Raw genomic sequence first — 23,909 nt, forward strand, 5'->3', positions numbered from 1 at the left:
AGCCGAGACCCGCCGGCTGACAGCCTTTTTTCCGGGACCCGGGGCACCCTCTTCCCCGCCCCCCTCCATCCCCAGCGTCTCCTCTGGTCTGACAGGTGGCGCGTACGCGTCGAGTGAGACTAGACCCCACTCCTCCGTGAACCACACACAGGCTTAACAGAGATTTCGTGTTTCTTCCCCGTAGGCAAATCCCCAGCCTCCGACTGATCGCGACCCGCTGCTCCCCTGTCATCTTTAGCTGTATCTCCCAAATTTTCTTTCCTCACCACTTTTGAAGCCAGCCGAGAGATAGTTCCACGGGAACAAACGGTGGAGCAAAGTCACCTCGCTGGTCACAAAAGACCTTTTGGTCTACGCACGGAGGGCTTGGGGTGAGGCCGTATTCTTGAATCAAATCATAAACCGTATTTTTCTGGAGACTACATATCAATGGGTTGTACTTACAGCCTGGTATCCAAAGTTGATTTAGTGAAACCTGAAAGCCATTATGTGTCAACTTTTCTATACAAAACATTTTGCTACATGACAAATGTTCGATAAATGTCGGTGGGGTAACTCCTAAAATGATTCACAGTTACAGATGGTCCATGTAATCAATTGCAAATGGTGGGCTTAGAAAATAGTCCTGTACACAGAGTACTATCATAATGCCAGCTACTTAGTCTTCCAACTAGTAGATTAATAACACCTGTTTGCATCTCCAGATGCTTGTGGTGATGTAAATCTTTTATAATTATAGTTATTACACTTTAACAGTATTTCCGACATGAAGTAATTTTGAAATATGTATTAGGTACTTTAGATTGGGTTTCAGTTTGAAAGATGTTACCAAATTAGAGGACTTCTCTATTTCTGGGAGATAAGTTCTAGAGAAGAGATCCCCAATAATTTTGATACTAAGGTTTATTATTTCCTCCCCTTGAAACTGAGGAATTGTTCATGATGTCATCAATAGAAGAACTAATCAGTTCCCCCACCGAATTGATATAATGACAGTAAAAAGCTGTGAAGCCTGATGTAATAGTTAACCTAGGCTCCACTGGGCCTTTCTGATAAACAACTCACAAGCCAACATTAATACCTTTTCCGGCTTAGAGACTATGTTCTCTTTGTTATGAGGCCCATCTTAATTCATTGTTGCCTCGCTGAATAGAGTTTAATAGAATGAGCTCAGGAACGGTAGAAATAGATTCTGCTCTTCTTTCTTGCTATCATCATAGTCACTAACCTTTTGGAACTTCCAGTTCTTCTATGAAAAGGGTATAGTACCACCTATTTTCTTTTCTTTTTTTTTTTTTTTAAGATTTTATTTATTTATTTGACAGAAAGATAGCGAGAGCAGAAACACAAGCAGGGGGAGCAGGAGAGGGAGAAGCAGGATTCCCGGCTGAGCAGGGAGCCCGATGTGGGGCTCGATCCAAGGACCCTGGGATCATGATCTGAGCCGAGCTGAAGGCAGCCACTTAACGACTGAGCCACCCAGGGGCCCCAGTACCACCTATTTTCACGTGGTTGTTGAAAGATTAAAGGAGAGGGTATTCGATGTACCCTTTAGCATGTGTTTGTCACACAGTAAGCATTCACTCATAACTATGATTATCTTTTACCCTGGACCCTGGGGAAGGGTGAAATAAAGTATCTTTGATTCCTAAGCATTTTTTCCTGTCTAGTACATTGTCTTCCTTTGACATGAAAGTGGCAAGCCTGAAACCTGCCCAAGTATGCACAACCAAGGCATCCATCCTCCAAACTAAAATCCTAAATTGGTTTAATACATTCCATGGTTTTCCTCTTCCTCATCCTCCCCAAATTCATCATATAAAGATGATTACATTAAGAGAAACCTACGTGTTTGTTTACAGTGGTGATTAAACCAAGCCATAGTTTTAAATTCCCAATTGCCCAGGTATATACTTCCCATGACCACAGATTTCATACACTTAATTCATAAATACAGGGTGTAGGTTACAAAGAAGATCAGCTGAGTCTACTCTACCCCAGTCCACGGCCATTTCAGGAAAAACAATTCAAAGGTCATGGGGCCCAATATATCTTTTAATACAGTACTAAATTTATTTTTTCTATACCTAACAGTCCTCAGAATTTTTTAAAATAAAAAATCTAGGGTCTTTTTTTTTCTCATATCCTTCCCCCACCTATTGTTGGTCTTTAAGATTTACTGAGTAGAGGGAGGGAGTCTATGTGTTGATATGTTTTCCCAAATAAGATTTCACCTATATTAGTATTTTATAACTTGTCCCACCAGCTAAACTGTAAATACTGTGCATCATAACACATGATGCATAATCCCTCCCTAATAAAGGAATAGAAGTGATATATGCCAGGTTAGTGCTGCCAGCCTGTTAGGTAAACTAGAACACAGTCATTAAGTTGTACTATGTGCCAGGCAACATGCCAAGCAATCGCAGTTGGGAGACAGGATATGTAGAGTTTAGGTTCTTCCCTCGGTCTAGCTGAAAGGATTAGACAAGGAGGAAAATTTAAACAATGCTTTAATCATTAAGACCCCATTAATAAGACTGTTACAAAATAAATTCCTGATTGGCTGCCAAATCAACAGTTTCTCTAAAGGACAGAGACAACGGTGGGCTGGAGTGTTTTGAAGAGTTTATGTTTAAATGGACACAGGGAGAGTTTAACTAGACTGGCAGGCTGGTGTAAGGAAGCAGCAGCTAGAAGGTAGGTGTGGAAGAGATTCCTGGTCATATCCCTTTATCTATTTTTCCAACTTCTTGAGGAATAGCACTTTCAATTTTTAGTGGGATACTTGCTCATCAGAATATAGATACATTTGGCCAGAAAAATAAGTTTTCACCAAAGGGTGTAAGCAGCAGTGGGCACAACATCCAGGATATTTCCTTAAAAAAGACAAGCCTTTTTCTTCTTCTTGAAGACTGGAATGAAAACAGAGTTGGAAAGCCATTTTGGACCATGAAATGAACTTGGGAATATGGGTCACACATGAAGGAATAATGAGATAGAACAAGCAAGTGATACTATGGAGTATCAAATCTGCCCTGGATCTCTCTGAACTTTTACATCTATTTTGTTTGAGTCACTTTTATTTTGGATTGTCTGTCACTTGCAGCTGAACCTGATCTTAACCATTACAGTAAGTCAACATCCTAAATCTTGGAAAAAGATAGCCGACTTTACCCTGAGGAACTGAGAAACCAATTAATACTTCTGAGAAGGGAAAATACAGTGTTCATCGATTTTAGGATACTAATCTAGCATGAGGTATAAGGCAAATCATAAAAGGGAAAATTTTTGTTAGAAGCCTGGCAAAGATGATGTATGTCACTTAGGGATAAAGCCTAAAGCCAGTCTAACACTGTAACCAGGAGAAGGATGTAAAACATCTTGAAAGAAGAATCAATAAGATTTAGTAACTGACTGGGTATGACATTTAGGAAGGCATGGGAGGTGGACACAAATAAATGAAAGGGCACAAAAGAAGACACCTAGATTTTTAGATTGGTGGTCTGGGATATAAAGTAGCATCTAAAGAAATGGGAAGGGGTGCCTGGCTGGCTCAGTCGCTGGAGCCTGCAACTGTTGGTCTTATGGCCATGGATTTGAGTCCCGCCATTGGATGTGGAGCCTACTTAAAATAAAAAATTAAAAAAAAAAAAGAAAAGAAAAGAAATGGGGAAGCCAAGAGGGTGGGTGTGAATGGACAGAGAAGAACTAAGTTAGGAAAGTTATGAAATATTTAAGTTGACATTAGAGGAATTCAAGTGGAATTTTCAAGTAGGTACATTGGAAATAAGGTCAGGAGCTTGTGAAAAGAAAAGGTTTCAAAGATATATCCCACAGAGCATACCTAACAAAAAATTTAGATAGTGATGTCAGAACCGTTAAAAGATAAACTGAGGCATATTAAAAAGTGTAAGAGTTTATTGAATCAAAAATTGATTGGAATTGGGCAATGCCAAACCAGAAATAGCTAGGGGCCCTCCACTGACAGGAGCTGGGGAAAAAGACTTACGTAGAGAAGGTGCGGAAGCAAAGAAAGGAAGTGATTTGATTGGCTATAGCTTAAAGCTTAGTTGACTATTTGTTCTTAGTTGTGTTACGTTTCTAGTTCATAACTTGGAGGCATTTATAGGCTTAGGTTTTGTTGGCTGAGGTGACATTAGAGCCACCTCACTGTAATGGTCTCCTTGTTTATTTAATTGAACACACCGGATGACAACATCAAGGAAAACCGTGAACACAATTGAGAGCTAAAGAGCAGCCAAAGGAAAGGACCCAAAGAAGTGAAGTGTGTGTGGTGTCTCACTGGGCATAATGATTCCATACTACACTAGAAAATTCCCCATAGTTACAATAGCTAACAAGATGATGTTCAAAACATTTCCACAAGTGTATTGCTAGCTCTGGGAAATGAACATTAATCAGTTTTTGATCCTTACTATTCTGTTTACCAAAGATGATGATGTTGCCAGAGATTCTGAGACTAAATCTGGTTTTATCTAAACTCTTGGTTGTTACATAAATTTCTTATGCCCAATGTTACAAGGCATGGGTAACTAAGACAAGCCCATTGGCTAACTTCTCTAAGTGTGAAATTCCACATAGTTATCTTAGTATGAGAGGGAATCCAAATGCCATCTTCATCCTGAGGAGGAAAGGGAAACACTACAAAAAAAAAAAAAAAAAAAAAGACAAGAGTCTAAAGCCATGAAATTTATACTTCATACCCCTCCACAAACTCAACCCCAGGGCAAAAACCATATGAAAGGGGTGGCCATCACATCCATTGTTAAAACTTTGTAGAGATAAGTGTGACCCCACAGTCCTCTCAATTGGATGGAAATGGTTCAAGAGAAACATCTAAAGGTTTTTCCAGACCCTTACATTTTCCCAGCTTTGTTTTGTGTGGTGTGTGGGGGGTGGGGGAGCAGTTTGAAACTGTTTATTAGCACAGAACAACCCAGGTAAAGCTAACATACAGCTAACTATCTGAGAATCATCTTGTTAGCTATTGCAATTGCTTAAAGGAGATTTCTGAATGGAAATCCTCTCAGGAGAGAATTTAATTAGTGCCTTTGACCATACATACCTGTGACTGTCTCTGTCTTAAACAAAATGTGTAAACTCTCTAACTAAACAACATTATTTAAGACATCAGTGTTATTCTTTCTGGATGAATACTGTTTTCATTGTCTTCTAGTGTCCCAATGTTTCATGAAATAGTCATTTATGTCTTCAATAAGCCTTCTCTACTGCTCAGAATCTCAGCAGGAAACAGTCTGAGACAATCTCGTCCTCCATTAATAGATTAATCCAACAACTCTAGGCAAGAGCTGTCCAGGTCATTTATCATATTTCACCACAGGATATGGAAATTTACATGCTGGCTCTTTGTTTAGATTTTTATTTCCTGTTTTAAAATTAAAACAGTATACTCATCTTAAATCTCAAAAGTGAAACAAATCACTTTTTCTGCAAAATAAGCTGACAATTCAGGAATTCTACAAAATATGTAAGGAGAGGGAGAAGTCTGACAAATCAGTGTTATATATATATTATAATGTAGAAGTACTTGTGGCACATCACTGATTTTGTAATGTCGTAAAACTTTTAATCTGCAGGAAGGGTTTTTTCCAATTAATGAGTATTACGAATTACAGAGCACTTGAAGATAAACACAGTATCTTGAAGATAAATACTTATATGATATAGATAAATATAAATAGATAACAAATGTATAATATTTTCACATATGAATATATATAACACTCCAAGTGGTTGCTAAACATATTGCCTAGGAAAAATACCAGTAGATTTGCTTTAAAAAAAATTTCTATAATTACATTAATGATTTGTAAATGTATCAAAGCTCAAGAACTTTTAAAATATGTATTTGAAAGTCAAACAGAGAAAGACATGTATCATATGATCTCACTGATATGAGGAATTCTTAATCGCAGGAAACAAACTGAGTGTTGTTGGAGTGGGAGGTGGGGTGGGAGGGATGGGGTGACTGGGTGATGGACACTGGGGAGGGTGTGTGCTCTGGTAAGCGCTGTGAATTGTGCAAGACTGTTGAATCTCAGATCTGTACCTCTGAAACAAATAATGCAATGTATGTTAAGAAAAAAAAAAAAAGAAGAAGAAGAAGAAGGTAGCAGGAGGGGAAGAATGAAGCGGGGGAAATCGGAGGGGTAGACGAACCATGAGAGACGATGGACTCTGAAAAACAAACTGAGGGTTCTAGAGGGGAGAGGGGTGGGAGGATGGGTTAGCCTGGTGATGGGTATTGAGGAGGGCACATTCTGCATGGAGCACTGGGTGTTATGCACAAACAATGAATCATGGAACACTTCATCTAAAACTAATGATGTAGTGTATGGGGATTAACATAAGAATAAAAATAAATAAATTAAAAAAATATGTATTTGAAAATTTCTGTATATTATGTTCTCTCTTAAGTTGGTTTACGAACATTCTTTATGGATAAGTCAAACTATAATTCAATTTCCAATGACCAATCAAAAATTTCAGATGAACAGGATCTGAAATATTGAGGCTCTACTCTGGGTTGGTTGCCTGTGGTAGTCTGATTGGCCTGAAAGACTGGAGGGCATGTTGAATATATTGAAACCGCTTCTACAAAGCAACACATTTTTATTCAGACTGCCTATTTTGGAGGTGGCCAAATCTTTCCATGTCACCTCTAGGTACCGAAATTTTACCTTGAACGATAGCTTATGTAAAAATAGAGACATTTGTAAGATTGCACCTGTCATAAGCTCCCTCGTTCCATTTGCTGCACACACTTCATAAGGCTGTCTTGAAAGGACACAGTGCCTTTTCACTGACGTGATCTTTATATGGGTTTTAGATTTGTATATAGACATTTGAGTAAAGACACTGAAGAATATGAGGTAGGTAATCAGAGCCCAGAATGGCAGAGACGGGCTCATTGTTCACCAAACTCGTTTCTTCTTCCTGAGCATTCCACTAGAACTCCTGCTCCCTTGCCAGGAGGGTTGGCCATGTGATGGATTCTTGTCAAGGTGGTGGAAGTGGAATGTGTCATTTCTATATCAAGTCTTCTAAAAAGTGAGTGTGCCTTCTCCACTCTCCTTTTCTGTATGTGAGGGTTGTACACAAAGCAGGAAACTCCAAAGAAAGAGAGGATTTTAGATTCTCAAGATAGATCATACAAAAGACCACTTGCCAACTCGAAACACCAACACTTTTATTGTGTTGTCACAATTTTGTTTGTTTCTTACAGCAGTTAGCCTTCTTCATACACCTAGCTTACAGCCACAAAACAATCAATTGTAAACAAACGTGTTTTTGAGAGATCTATGCCTCTGTGGCCCATTGTTATTAGACTCCTCTCATTTGCTAAAACTATACAATAGAAAGAGTTTTGGCAAACATTCCCTACTAAAGAATTCTTGTTTCCATTATTCCCTACTTTTAAAAAAGACCATACATTGAAAAATACAAAATAACTTATGCACAGGTTATTTATTGTGGCAGTGTTTGTAATAGCAAAAGACTGGAAATAACCCAGATTATCATTAACAGAGAATATATCAATAAACTGATACATCGACATAATGAAGTAAGATGGAGCTGTAAGAAGGAATAAGGAAAGGGATGCCTGGATGGCTTAGTCAGTTAAGTGCCTGCCTTCAGCTCAGGTCATGATCCCAGGGTCCTGGGATCGAGTCCCACATCAGGCTCCTTGCTCGGTGGGGAGTTGCTTCTCCCTCTGCCTGCCACTCCTCCTGCTTGTACTCTCACACTCTCTCTCTCTGGCAAATAAATAAATAAAATCTTAAAAAAAAAAGGAATAAGGAAAATCTCTATACACTGAAATATAGTGATCTTCCAAATATATTATTAAGGGAAAGAAAGTGCAGAATACGGTATCTAGTATGTTATGTTTTGTGGAAAAATTTGCATATTTGCTCATATGTGCAAAAAAGAAACAATAGTGGATGAATAGACCAAAAATTAATAAAAATTATTATAGTGAGAAGGAGGGAAGAAAAGACGGGGATGGAAGCAAAACTTGTTTCACAATTTTTACCTTGGGGTGTTATAAATATTTTTATATAATTAAAAAACTCTAATAAGCAATCTGTAAATATTGAAATGAACTGAATTAAATAAACCTAACTGGATATTAAGTTGATGCCATATTTTTTTTTTAAAGATTTTCTTTATTTATGAGGGAGCAAGAAAGAGAGAGGAGGATCAGAGGGACAGAGACTCCAGGCTGAGTGTGGAGCCCGATGAGGGGCTCAATCCCAGGACCCCGAGATCACGACTTGAGCCGAAACCAAGAGTTGCCTCTTCAAGAAAAAGACTTAGAAGCAATGACAAGCCAATAGCAGTAAATATCCCTAGTGGCAAGATCCTGGTTTCTAAATACCATTTTCCATCTAAAGGAATCTTTGGAGAAATGGCTGACTCCATAGCTGGGGCAACAAATGTACATGATGAACTTATGACATTATATCATCCCAGAAAGTAAGGACACCATCAAAGACTATAGATCCCTGCAAAAATAACACTGAAAAAAGTTAGAAAAATCTCCCATTGGCCAAAATGGGGTAATTTGAACATCAAAAGAATAATGACCATAAGTTTAAGTCTAACATATTAAATTTAGAAAAAGAAATGAGTTCAAATTAAAGAGAAAAAAAGAGTGAGGAGAGAGGATAGATAGAGGAGAAGGTGAAAGAGAAAGGAAGGGTGGGAGGAGGAAAGGAGAGAGAAAGAGGAAAGAAAATTCACTGGATGCCACTGGAAGTGTCTACAGCATCAACTCATTACTCTAATTTGATAATTAAAGGTGAAGAAGAGAACATTTATCTTGTTGCTATTCTATGAATTACATTTCAGTTTATACTGAACTAGTTGATGAGGACAAAATTCTTTTTTAAAAGGATTTTATTTATTTATTTGAGAGAGAGAGAGAGAGAGAGAGCAAGTGAGAGAGAGCACAAACAAGGTGAGGGGCAGAGGGAGAAGCAGACTCCCCACTGAGCAGGGAGCCCGATGCGGGACTCCATCCCAGGACCCTGGGATCATGACCTGAGCCGAAGGCAGACGCTTAACCCACTGAGCCACCCAGGTGGCCCCTGGGGACAAAATTCTTCTAAACAGAAGAGTTCAAGCTGATAAACAGAAGAAATAATAGAATTAGAAATAAAATCCCATTTGCAACCTCCGCATCAATTCTTCAAAGTTCATCAATCTATGGTAAAACCACCTTGTCCTTATAGTATATTCCACTGAAGATTGAGAGTCATACTATTTCTAAGTTTATGTGGAATATTCTTTTAAAAGAATACTTTACAGACGGGGCTGTGTAATTCACTTCATATCTATTCAGGTGCTTAGGTTATTGGAGATCAAAGAAGGACAATAGACAGGCAATGCAAAGGAGCGTTAGCCAAATGTAGGATGTGGGAAATTGACCTGGTTTCCTCAGTAAGAAAATAGTATTGATCAGAGAGGAAGGAGAAGAGAGAGGTTGAGAGAGAGACAAGACAGCTGCTTTAGACTAACAGATTTTCAATTCTTTTAAAAGAATTTTTAGGGTCACCTGGGTGGCTTAGTCAGTTAAGCATCTTCTTTCAGCTCAGGTCATGATCCCAGGGTCCTGGGATCGAGTCCCACGTCAGGCTCCCTGTTCAGTGGGGAGCCTGCTTCTCCCTCTACCTGCCGCTCTCCCTGCTTGTGCTCTTTCACTCTCTGACAAATAAATAAAATCTTAAAAAAAAAAGGAATGTTTAAATTCTTTTAAAAAGAATTAAGAGACAGAATAGACCAATAAAATGTGTTGAACCTTGTTTGGGGGCTGATGTCTTTTAATTTTTTTCCTAAAGTGTTTAGCTAATGGAAATTTGAATATGAACTTATCATTAAGTAATATTCAGGAATTACTGTTAATGTTATTAGATAAAATAATAGCATTTGGTTATGTAAGAAAATGTCCCCTATGTTATTATTTTAAAAGATGCACACAAATACTGAGGAGACAGATGAAATGATTTCTGGAATTTATTTTCAAATGTTCCAACCAAAAAAATGATTTTTAAAATGTAGGAGAGGGAAACAATGCAGCAAAGTATTGATGATTGTTAAAACTGAGTCTGTTTTGAAAATTTCAGGAGAAGTTCAAAAAATTTCTTTAAAAGGTGATGAAACTGCTACAAATGGTATCTTTGTGTGGAAGAGGAAAAAAATAGTAAGCCTTGCTTTGCAGTCACGCAGTTTGCTCCTTGCTTCAGGCCCTAACTATGTTTTGCATCATAGCTTTGCCCTTTAAAAATTTTTTTTTAATAAAGGGCAACCCCAATATCTGATTTGAACAAACCAGGCTCGCTTCTCAGCCACTCTGGTTTTACCATGTACAGGATATTTTCTTGTTTGAGGTTGCGCTTAGCCATATTTAACAGATAAGCTCATCTATATGAAAGTTTTTGTTGTTAATTTTGTTTTGCTCTGGCTATGCTCAAATAACACACAGGGAACTTGTGCAAGAGGTCACAGGGTACCAATATAGGCCACATAAAGGAAGGAGCAATGAGGCAGTAGTGGGGGAAAAAAAGAGGAAAACTGAATTCAGACGACGTGGACTTGACACTGGTACTTCCTAGCTAAGAGATGTTTTGTCAAATCACCCTCTGAGTATTGGCACTTCTCTTGGGCAAAATGAGAACGGTAACAGGGCTATTGTAAAGATTTCTTCAGCTACGCGAGGTACTTTTTCAACTCTAGAGCATCATACCAAGATAAAACATTACTAGCACGGAGAATGGATCCAGCAATATTTCACATGACCATTGTCAGTTTACAAAAGTGAAACATTATATGGATTTTTAGAAAATTTTTTTAAAGATTTATTATTTATTTTTTTAAAGATTTTATTTATTTATTTGACAGAGAGAGGGAACACAAGCAGGGGGAGTGGGAGAGGGAGAAGCAGGCCTCCTGCTGAGCAGGGAACCTGATGCAGGGCTCGATCCCAGGACCCTGAGATCGTGACCCGAGCCGAAGGCAGTCGCTTAACCGACTGAGCCACCCAGGTGCCCCTTATTATTTATTTTAGAGAGAGAGAGCTATAGAACACGAGCGGGAGGGTCAGAGGGAGAGGGAGAGAGAATCTCAAGCAGACTCCACACTGAGCGTGGAGCCCAGTTCCAGGCTGAATCTCACCCACCCTGAGATCATGATCTGAGCCAAAACAAAAGTCAGAGACTTAACTGACTGTTCCACAGAGGTGCCCCAAAACATTATATTTATTTAAAAATAAATCAAATAAACAAACTGAAAATTTCCATTAAAAATACCAGGGTAAAGAAATTAATTTCACAATGCAGATCATTACCTCAGTTTTACTGTTTCAGGCCTTATCTTTGATCAAGTTTTTTGTGTGTGTTTTATTTCAGCACCTAATACAGTTGTAACTCTTAAAAAACTTGTAGGTAAATTTAGTACCATACATTGGAACAACAGGAGGCATTAAGTGTGACTTAGATTGTTTTCAGTAATTTATAATTTCAATATGCTGTCAATACTCAGTGTTGCTAACCCTAGAACGCAGCTTTTCTCTAAACTGTTTAAGGCACGTAAACAACCGGCATGAATGAAAAGTTGTTCTTACGATATAATTTTGGGTCCTGAAAAGAGAACTGAAGAAAACGTGCTTTTCCCCTACCCTCTCTTCAGAAAAAGAGGCCACATGAAAGAACACGCATATCTCTTTAAGTAATTAATAGCTTAAGGGCTACAAAGTACTTCAAAAACAAATAACAAAAGTGATCTTTTTCCTAATACACAGCAATAAGAAACACATTTCATCAGACTCTAGGGTTCCTCTCAGTAGAGGGATTAGGTCAGCCTAACAAACACAGAGTTCCACATTGGCTTTTTACTTTGTGCCTGCTAAGCCTCATTTCATTATAGTGATGTTAGACCTTCTTTGGTTAAGCTGTTATTCCATTTCTTCCGGTGAAATGATAGAGAAAACACATATTCCTGTGGATACTGTTAGCACTTCCAGTACCTTTAACAACTCGCTCTTCCACATTTCCTCACCCTCACTTTTCCCTACTCTTAACTGTCTTTCAACCCAGATCAACCGCTTTCCATTAAAATACTTATTTATTTACTTACTTATTTTTGAAAAAGCTAAATGTTTACATCTTTCAACATTTGAAAGGTAAAAAAAAATAAGTTATGTAGTGAAAATTCTCTTCCCACCCCTGTCCCTCAATTACCCAGAAATATGTTTTCTCCAAATTTCCTTGGTTGCCTGCTTTTATTCACATTGCTTCCTCTATCCGAAATGTCCTTCAAACATCTTTCAATTTTTGTTCTTCACTTCTTCAAAGTGTAGTTCAATACTCTCCTTTAATGAGCTTTGCCTGAACCATCACCTCTAAAATTGATCCCTTATTTTCCTGATTCTGCACAATTGAATATGGTTTTTACCTTAATTCTTTTTTATTCATTTTTTAAATTGTTTTACCTTAATTCTTAAAAATATGCTTAAAAAATAAAAAAATGCTTAAAATTGCTAATGTTCCTAAATTATTTTCATATTTCCTGAACAGATTTGAGATTTCTTCCTTCCTTCCTTCCTTCCTTCCTTCCTTCCTTCCTTCCTTCCTTCCTTCCTTCCTTCCTGAGAGTGAGAACAAGCGGTGGGGAGGGGCCAGAGGGAGAGAGAAAAAGCAAACTCCCTGCTGAGCAGGAAGCCCGATTCCGGACTCGATCCCAGGACCTGGAGATCATGACCTGAGCCAAAGGCAGCTGCTTAACCGACTGAGCCACCCAGGTGGCCCAGATTTGAGATTTCTGAACAGCTTACAGACTGATAGTTTCCTTAAAAGCAAGAAATGACTCCTATTTCTTTTGTTTTCTATACAGCAGGTAGTCTGGACTCATGCAAATAATTGATGCTGAATACCCTCTCTAGCCTCAAAAACCTTATCAGGTAATTCTTAAAATTTGCTGCTATGAGAATCACCTGGGGAGGTTGGAAACTCATAATGTCCTGGCTTCACCCTATACCAATTAAATCAGAATCTCTGGGGGTGGGATCTAAGCATAAGCACTATTTAAAACTCACCAGATGACTCCAACTTGCAGCTAAATTTAAAAATCAGTAACCTAACCCACCTCCATGCCCTCGATCTCGGACTATGACCTCATTTCATAAAAACATGCCTTTGCTACCTTCCTGCATTCATACCCATTTCTGCTTTGCTTCTCTTGAGTATAGAGTTCCTCTTCCTCCCACAGGCTTCCTTCCAGCAGCCATATTTTCTTTGCTCTCCTTCACTGAAAACCTTCTCATAAGGCTTTGCTATGCAGATGGTTGTCATTTTTTTTTTTTTTTTTTTTTACCTCCAAGTCACTCTTCAACTTACTTATATCTGGCTTTCATTCCCATCAGGCGTGCAAAAATGGTCTTGTTGGTATTACTTGTCATGTTGCCAAACCCAAGGGTCAGTTTTCTGCCTTCTCATTTCTTAGCAGCAGGATCCTTTTGTTGGAAATCCTGTCTTTTCTTGATTTCCAGGACACCACACGTTTGCTCTCCTTTCCTTCCACTGCCTCTTGTCTACATGACTTCAGGATGGCGGTTTCCCAGTGCTTGATCCTAAGCCCTCTTTGTCGCCACACACTTCCATGTACCACTTGTGCTTAGAGATGATTTCAGATAGTAAATTGTTGAAATGTTTTTTTTTTACCTTAACAGGTAAGTATTTCTTTTTAATGCTATTAGAAAAGACTACAACCTACAAATCAAACTCACTTTAACACTATAAACTGAAGGAGGATGAGTTTAAATAGCAAATCATATGACGAACTTCATAAAACATTCTTTACACATGTCTTTTCTTTTTTTTCCCCCTGAGTGTCTTCTCCAGATTACAGATGACTTTGCTCTCTCCAGAATCCTCCATCCACTGCTAGGTCTCCTTTTTCCTATATAGCCTTTTCCCTAAGCATACGCTCCAGCTTCTGGTCTCCATTTTTCCCCTCCCCACTGGTCTTCAGCAGAAACACATCCTGCTGATGAACTTCTGTATACTGGGGATCGAACCTGCTAGTTTTATGAGAAGTTAGGGTTCACCTAAAAGGGAAGTCTTCAATATAGAGAATATGTACATTACAAGGAAGTCATGGGAAATTTGCTTGATATGGAAGAGATATTCTGGGAAGAAAGAGATTATTGAATAGAGTCTGTCTCACGTATGTTTTTACTACCTAAGTAGTAGTTCACATTCAGGAATGTAGGTACACTTTAGGAACAGGGGAGTCTCAAAAGCACCTGCATCAGGATCAAAGCTGTCATATTTGTCACCAATTTATTTATTTAATAGGATGAAGCATTGTCAATATGTAACTCTAATTATTAAATCTGCATCTCTAAGATTTTAATTGAGTAGTGCTGATATAATAAATCTATTTTCTTTTTTTTTTTAAGATTTTATTTATTTGCGAGAGAGACAGAGAGAGACAGAGAGCATGAGAGGGAGGAGGGTCAGAGGGAGAAGCAGACTCCCTGCTGAGCAGGGAGCCTGATGTGGGACTCGATCCCGGGACTCCAGGATCATGACCTGAGCCAAAGGCAGTCGCTTAACCAACTGAGCCACCCAGGCGCCCATAAATCTTTTTTCTAATAGTTTTGTTAAAGTCTTTTAAACTTGTAATAAAGGTCTGACATGATATATTTAATAATTCTAGTATCTATAGGTTATATTTATCAGATTGTAATAAAGCTCCAACAAATACACTGTTTCTTTATTCATTTATATAATGACTTTTTAATACATCAGCCCTAGCATTTGTGGAGGCTCATATACTACATCCCTGAATATTTACATGTCAAAAATTAAGCCAGCATTGTTAAATAAAATGTTTTATCTGCCTACATGACAAAATTACATTTATAGTGACAAAAATTTTTAAATGTGAAGAGTTATGTTATTTTTATGTAACTCCAAGTTAGAAAATGTAAAGGTTGACTGGTTTTAATTATGGTTGTCATGTGTGACCTTCTGTTGATGGCCCAGGGATGTTTGGAGAGTATAAAGTAAAGGTAAATGGAATTAATAAATTATATATTTATTCTGTAAGAATTGTTTTTCTTGCTTTCATTTTAGAAAAATCACTAGGTTATGATATTCTCATTTACTAGGTATTGACATTATGCTAAATTAGACATTTTTGATTCATTAAAACTTTTCAATGGTTTTTAGTATTAATTTTAACTGGGCAAAGCTTCACTCAGCTGAGGCAAAAACATCTGGATTTTTAATACAATTCTTAAAGCAATACTTGGATTTGGTAATGAATTATGAATTCTACATATCATCTTCAATCATTATAATGGGTTCACATGTGGTTAATTATTGTTACCCTGTAAGATTTTACAAAATATTTAAGATTTCATTGCCATCATCTATATTGCAATTTATATGGTCTCTTAAAGCAATATCTAAATCTGTATAGTGATATGAAGAATTGCTAGCATATTTGACTGATGCTATATTCAATTGTAATATGAATTATATAGTGTTGAAAAAAGTTCTTCAGCTACCATGTGCAATTGAGATTATCATGCTAGTTTATGAGTATTTCTGGAACCACAACTGGGACACATACACAAAAGCAAAAGGAGAGGACACTAAGCATTCCCAGGAAACATATTTTGTTATTCAAGAAACTACTATTCATTGGACTGGTTTCAGAATTGCTTTGTAGATATGCGGTGTTATCTATAAGTAGCCCTATTTCTGAACAAAAAAGGATATTTCTACGGCATAAGAAACAAAGCCAAACCTTTAGTTTAAGTTATGTGGTAGGGGAGAAATGAGGATGTTTCAAAATATCACAGATATTTGAGATAGTGAATTAAAAATACATATCTATTCACCAATAAGGTTTTAAGTTGCCATAAATTATTGATGTTAATTTGTAATTAAGTGACATATTTTGGAACTTTACTTTAAATATGTATAATGGTGCCAAATTTCTATGACTCAATAATATATTCAACAGCTATTTTCAATACAAGTGAAATTCATAAATATTAGGCAAAATATTGACTTAATGAAGAGTGGTCTGTGGAATATTAAGAAATAATTAATATCCAGGAATTAATATATGTGGACAATTATGTGGCAAAGTCTGAACATAAGCAAGATGTTTTGTTTTTAATTTTTTAAGTTTTATTTTGTTGTGGTAAGAACTCAACATAAGATCTACCCTCTTAACTGATTTTAAGAGTACAATACAATAAGCACAATGTTGTACACCAGATCTCTAGACCTTAATTCATCTTGTTTATCTGAAACTTTATACCTGTTGATTTCCAACTCTTCATTTTCTCTTGCCCTCTTCCCCTGACCATCACTGCTCTTCTGCTTCTATGAGGTTGACTATTTTAGATACTCCATGTAAGTGGAATTGTGCAGTATTTGTCCAGTGACTGGCTTGTTTCACTTACCATAATGATCCCCAGGTTCAACCTTGTTGTTGCAAATGGTAGGATTACCTTCTTTTTTAAGGCTACTTGAGTAATATTCTATGGTATGTATATACCACATTTTCTTTATGCATTTATTCATCCATGTGCAAGATATGAATGATTTTAAATGAACCACAAGTTAATATGTGAGATATTTTATTACTCACTTGTGAGATCTATTTTATTGCTTTATTGATATGTATTCATGTTTACTTTTGGAGTTTCTTTTTAAATTAGAAGTTGGGATGAGGGAATTAATTGAGTTTTAAGGATCCTTAACCCATTACCTTATTGAACATAGTTAGACCTAAACTTAATGGAACAAAATGCCTGTGGGGGTTTTGATGACCAAAGAGCCATCAATATATAGAGTAAAAATAGAACCTGTGTCTGAACAACCAACTACATTCAGTAACTTAATGAATATTTATCGAATACCCAACATAACAGTCACTGTTCTAGACACTGGCTTGCAACAGTGAACAAAAACAGAGTCCTGCCTTCAGGGAACTCACATCTAATAATGGGATGGAGCGGGGGTGCGGACACGGATGGAGAACAAACAAATTATATCGATGTTTAAGGAATATGTACAGTGAAGAAAAATCGGAATAGGGGAATAAGGAGTGCTGGTTGGAGGTTGCAGTTTTAAAAAGGATTGTCGGGGAAGGCCTCCCTGAGAAGATGACATTTAGGTCATTAAAGAGGCATGAAAATACACACACACACATTTAAAAAATATAAACTCAAACTTACAGAAAAGTTAAAAGTACAATATGAAGAATTCTTTTTTTCTCTAAACCATTGGACAGTAAGTAGCTGACCTGATATCCATTACCTCCAAATACTTTGGGGCATATTCTTTATGAACAAGGACATTGTCCTGCATAACCACAATATAACCATCAAAATCAAGAAATCACCATTCTTACATTACTACCATCAAATCCACATCAAGTACATAGACCCCATTCAAGCTTCTCCATCTGTCCCAATTATGTCCTTTATTGTAAAAGGATCCAGTTCAGAATCATGGATTGCATTGAGTTGCCTTATCTTTTTCATCTTGGGTCTAGAATAAGCCATCAACCTTTTTTGAAATTTCATGACTCTGACAGTTTTTAATATTATAGATCACTTACTTTGTAAAATGCCTCTCAGTTTGAATTTGCCTGATCTTTCCTCATGAGTACATTCAGATTTTGCATCTCTGGTAAGAATATCATAGAAATAATTCTCTTTTCTTCTCATTGCATTCTATCTAGTGGCTCATGATTTTAATTTGTCCCATTATTGATGCTATTAACTTGAATAACTTAAGGTATAATCTGCCATGTTTCTCCTCTGTGAAGTTATTCCTTTTCTTTTTGTAATTAATACATGTTTTGTGGAGAGGTACTTCAAAATGGTTTCTCATCCTATTTGTCATTAAACTTTTTATTTATTCATTTATTTGGCTGTCTCTATCTATCTATCTATCTATCTATCTATCTATCTATCTATCTATCTATCATCTATCTAATCATTGATTGAATCCATGATTTCCTATTTAATCAGTGCATTATAATTTTTACTACCATTATTTACTGCTGTTCTCAATGGTCCCAGATTTGGCTGGTAGGAGCCTTTTCAAGCTGATGCTGGTGTGTTTTCGACACGCCCCTATCATTCTGGAACATTCTCTTGTTTTGGGACACAAGATACCCAGCCTCATTTTTTAAAAATTTTTTAATTTGAGGGGCGCCTGGGTGGCTCAGTCGTTAAGCGTCTGCCTTCGGCTCAGGTCATGGTCCCAGGGTCCTGGGATCGAGTCCCGCATCGGGCTCCCGGCTCAGCGGGGAGCCTGCTTCTCCCTCTGACCCTCTCCTCTCTTGTGCTGTTTCTCTCTCGCTCGCTCTCTAATAAATAAATAAGTAAAATCTTTAAAAAAAAAATTTTTTTTAATTTGAGTATAGTTAACACACAATGTTGCATCAATTTCAGGGGTACAACACAGTGATTAAACTTCTCAATATGTTATGCTGGGCTCACCACACATGTAGGTAGCAGCTGTCACCATACAATGCTATTACATCATTACTAACTATTCCTTATGCTGTGCCTTTAGTCCCATGACTTAACTCATTCCATAACTGGAACCCATGCTCATCTTGTGCTTTGTTGATCTTTTCCCTGAAATCAGTCATTTCTTCAAGGAGCCTTTGTTCCTTTTAGTGGAGACTAATGGATAAGCCGTGATCTAGGTGTTTGATGAGCTCAATGCCATTGGGGGCACAGATGAAGATGGGGGTGGTTACTGCTCCAAGGCCTTATTAGTGGTAAGAGGCAAGGAATATATATGCGTGCACACACATAGATACATTTACAACTGCTCTAATTTCCACATCCATCTGTAAGTATTGAAAATGATGAGTTTAATCAATACCTTTGATTCTAATCAAACACCACAGATTTCATTTTAGTTTTCTGCCTTCTTCTTTTTCAATGAGTTAAGCATATGTTTATTCCCATAGGCTTCTACGCATAAGTTTACAAACCTTAATGAATGAAGATGTTACGTGAAAGACACATTATACACAGGGTAGGTTCAATAAGTTAATAGCTTTCTCCCTTTTTATGTTTATTTGATCTGTGTGCTGCAAACGCTCCCCAATGTGGAAGCTTCCCTATCCCACCTGCATGCTTAGGCTTTGATTTCCTGAACTGGGCTATGCATATGCACCTTACTCACTCAGGTTCTTATGTACCATTCCAGGTCACCCTGCTTGCATACATGATCTACCCCCACCCCCCCACCCTTGTGCTCTAACACTGCACTGGGCCTTTCCTTGCATGATGACCTCTTTGTTCTGCTTGACACCTCAAGCTGGGCTTTCTCCCACGTGGACTCTCTTAATCTACTCCCTCTCTGAATCCCCATTCCAAGATGTCCCCATGGATGGACACCCTTCTCAGGCTCTGAGGCATGCATGAGGCAGCATGGGCTGCCTCCCCAGGTTGATGTCCTCCTCACTCTGCTCAGGCTCTGACTCTCCACTGCACACATGTCCTCTGTGTAACACCTTTCTTACCCTGCTCAGGCTCTAATATCCTCCCTCCATCCCACCCCATTTGAAAGCCCTCCTTATCCAGCTCTGGATCTGACATCTGATGCCATGTTGCTCTCACTCAAGCATGTCATGCTCACTCTTTTGGGCTCTAAGTCCCCACACCAGGGTCCCATCTCTATATGGAGGCCTTCCTTACTCCACTTGGGAGCTAACTTCTCCTTCCAGGCCCTTTTTGCTGAATGCGTGCCCTCCTCAGCCTTCTCACACTCTGATACCATGAATTGGACAATCTCCTTCTCAATGTGGATGCCCTTCTCATTCCTTGTGGGCTCTAACGCCTCATGCAATCCAGCCCATTTGTGTGGATTTCTGCCTCGATCTGTTCACCTAATGTCTTTAAGACTGAGTTGTTCAGAAAGACAAAGAGGAATAGAAGGGAAAGAGCCAGTGAAGAGAAGAGGATGGAGAAAAGAAATTTGAGTAATCGTTTTTTAATAAACAAAAAATAATACATGTACATTATGGCTCCATGCTGTCTTAGTTCATTTGCTACAACAAACTACCACAGACTAGATGGTTCATAAAAAAACCAAACATTTATTTCTCCCAGTTCTGGGGGCTGGAAGTCTGAGATCAGGGTACCCACATGGTCAGGCCCTCTTGAGGGCTATGGACTGCCAATTTCTCACTGTGTTCTCCTCACATGGTAGAAAGGAATGAAGGATCTCTCTGGAGCCTCTTTTAAAAGGACACTGATCCCACTCACCAGGGCTCTGCCTTCATGACCTAATCATCTCCCAAAGTCTCCACTTTCTAATAGCATTTATCTTAGGGATTAGGATTTCAACATATGAATTTGGGAGGAACACAAACATTCAAAACATAGCACACGCCAATCTGGAATTAGCCTTCAATTTGAACCAGACTTCAACTTTTGTCTTTAAGTCCCTGAGGAAAATAGTTGCTATAAACCCCAATCTTCTGCTCTAAAAAGGAGGATTGAAGTTACCCTAAGGCCACAGGACTAGCATTTTCATGTAAAATTAAGCTGGTGATTTAGGAAGCCTTAGACTACAAGTCTAATGAAATAGGGGTATGAGGGAGGATGAGGTAAACCTGAATCACTGAAAAGTCATGTTTACTAACAAGTAAAGAATATGAGACAACAGTGTAGAAGCAATCCACTAACAAATATTTATGGAGTTTCTACTAAGACATAGAGAATCACTATTGATCAATCTTTTTGTATTTCAACAGTCTTGTAGGATTTCCTTATGTAATAACACAGCAATTAATGTTAATAAAGCTGAATGAGTCATCTATAAAAGGCAAAGTGAAGGTCCATTTACTTTGTTTTTAAAGGCAGAAAAGTACATTAGGACATTTCAAATTAGGACACACTAAGACATTTCAAAAAATGGCTGACAATTAAATTTTAGTTATCTGGAAAATTTACATGTGGAAAAACTCCATTTCACTTATCATTGGAAAGTAAAGTGCTACTGTTTGTATCAGAGCCAATCCAAACTCAAGGTCCTACACTGTCATTGCCTCCAGCCAGCTGTTAGACTTTGGAGTAGTCACTGTAGATCTTAGGACCTTCCGTTCCCTCATCTATGACACAAGGGAGCTGGTCTAAATTTACTCAAAGACGATGGTCAACTCTAACATTCTATATCGTCAGGCAGATTAAGATAGGGTGTTTTTATCTCCTAAAAAGAACCTCAAGTTTATATAAGGCATTAAAGAATAAAGTACTTTGTGTTGGGAATTGCCCAATGGAGCAAAAGTGACTGATTAGAAATGAAATATTCATTCGCTAGACACCCACACAAGTCTAAGAATAAGGTGTGGTTTTCTCTCAACTGGTAGAAAATTTGAATAATGGAGTATGAAGTCCATAAGTAACTAATTTACCATTTGAGATTTACATTAGAAATCAGCTGCTGGAATTTCCCGGAAGGTAATTTCCCACTACAGCTTATTTTTCTCATTGTGTGGACCATTAGAAGGCACCCTAGCTGATGAATCAGACCAATAACACAATATTTCATTTGTATAGTGCTCCCACTGTAAGTACAGGTATCCCCCGCTTTTTGAAAGTTTGCTTTATCCCACTTTGCTTTTGACACAAGACCTATATTTGTCCCTGTTTTCACTAACCAAAAGATAATTGAAGAGGATTTTCTCTCTCTCTCTCTCTTTTTTAAAGATTTTATTTATTTATTTGAGAGAGAGAGTGTGTGAGCACAGAGGGAGAGGGGGAAGCAGACTCCCCACTGGACAGAGAGTCCCACGAGTGGCTCAATCCCAGGACTCTGAGATCAGGACCTGAGCTGAAGGCAGACGCTTAACCGACTGAGCCACCCAGGTGCCCCCTAAGGATTTTCTCTTTTAAGAAAAAAGGCAAAACACGAAAATAGCATTCAGTGTTTGTTTTGCAGGGTTGTTTTGCAGCCATTATAGAGGAGTGAAAGCGAGCCCCCTGAGCAGTGAGAGGGGTCTGGCCAAGCTCCTTCTCTGGAAAGTACACTCAGCATCTCAGCAGCAAGCCACCCCAACTTTGAACTGTGTCTGTGAGCATCTGTGCTTTATCTCAATTTTACTTGTGCATCTGTTGGCAAGACGTGTCCTAAGGTTCAGAAAAGCCTAAGAAAGGTTATTTTTGGGGTCTGGGGACACTCAAAAAATTTTCCATATAAATTAATGGTAATTGCTTCTTCACTTTACACCATTTTGGCCTATGAAAGTCTTCATAGGAATGCTCTACTTTCAGAAAGCAGGGGAAACCTATACTTCTGACCACAATTTCCCCCTTGTTTTCTTTCTTTTTTTAATTAATTAATTAATTTGGGGGGGAGGGGTAGGGGGAGAGGGAGAGAAAGTCCTTGGCAGTCTCCACGCTGAGCATGGAGCCCCATGCAGGGCTCCATCTCACCACTCCCGAGATCACCACCTGAGTGGAAACCAAGTCTAACAACCCAACCAACTGTCCCACCCAAGCGCCCCTCCTCCTTGTTTTCTTTTTTTTTTTTAAAGATTTTATTTATTTATTTGAGAGCGAGAGAATGAGAGACAGAGAGCATGAGAGGGAGGAGGGTCAGAGGGAGAAGCAGGCTCCCTGCCGAGCAGGGAGCCCGATGCGGGACTCGATCCCGGGACTCCAGGATCATGACCTGAGCCGAAGGCAGTCGCTTAACCAACTGAGCCACCTAGGCGCCCATCCTCCTTGTTTTCTTAGAGTTCATTTCCTCAGTCCGGTTGCTCAAGGACACAGCTTTGAGGTCTTTGGGTGTATTTTCCCCTGATTTAGATCAATAGTATTTCCTCACTTGGGATGTTGAATTTAAGAATATCGAAGCTGATTTAGATATAAGTGGACATTGAAAAAGAAAGACTACACCAGGAGATCCCAAGAGATAGCACTAGAAAGTGACCACATTCCTGCTCCAATTATTGGGGTACAAATAAGTTGAAAAGGTTAAGAAGAGAGGAGAAAGGAAATGAGGCTGGAAGAACTAACACACATACATTATCTTAATTTACTTTCCCAGCTACTGTGAGGTAGTGTCATATCATTACCACCGACTGCAACTTGTAAATTAAAAGAATACTATTGAGAAGGATAAGTGACTTATTTTCCAAAGATCACATGGCTAGTTATTTTTGAACCTCACTCTTGACTTGACTCTTGACTTACCACATTCATGTAGACACCCTCCAGGTTTGCTGCTGCACCGTCCTGCCCGTCCTGGCTCTACATTGGCCCCGTGACCTTGGAAAACACAGTATCTCTGAGTCTCAGCTTCCAGGTCTGTAAAGTGGACTTACAACACAGCCTTCCCTTATTTAATAGGGTTGCTTTAATACTATAGAACTAAATATCGTCCTTATTATGTTGTATAGTTTATAAAGGGGGCACGGATGCCTGATTTTATACAGTTAATTCTTACCAAGGGCTGTACACATCAAACGAGAATGTAGGTGAAAGCGGAGGTACTGTCACGATCACGTGCTTCTTCTTCCATCTGCTACTTCCCATCTCTGAAGCTGTTGATGTTCTTGAGATTTTGGTTATGATTTAAAGGTTGTCCAGGGAGACATTTCAAAGCGATGCCACAGCCTTTGCTAATGCTTAAGACGAAATGAAGGCATAAGTGAGAATTTTATAGCCTGTAATGTCCAAATTCTTCAAACAGACATTCAGGGCCATTGACACTCTGTTCACCCTGACTTAATAACATTCATGTAATCGGCCTTCAACTTCGCTGTCCCCAGACCTAAATGAATTCTTCCTCTGTGTCCGCCTG

The sequence above is a fragment of the Mirounga angustirostris genome, unplaced genomic scaffold, assembly GCF_029215605.1.
Source record: "Mirounga angustirostris isolate CCGP_5_RB_7025 unplaced genomic scaffold, mMirAng1.0.hap1 SCAF_2, whole genome shotgun sequence".
Lineage (NCBI taxonomy): Eukaryota > Metazoa > Chordata > Mammalia > Carnivora > Phocidae > Mirounga > Mirounga angustirostris.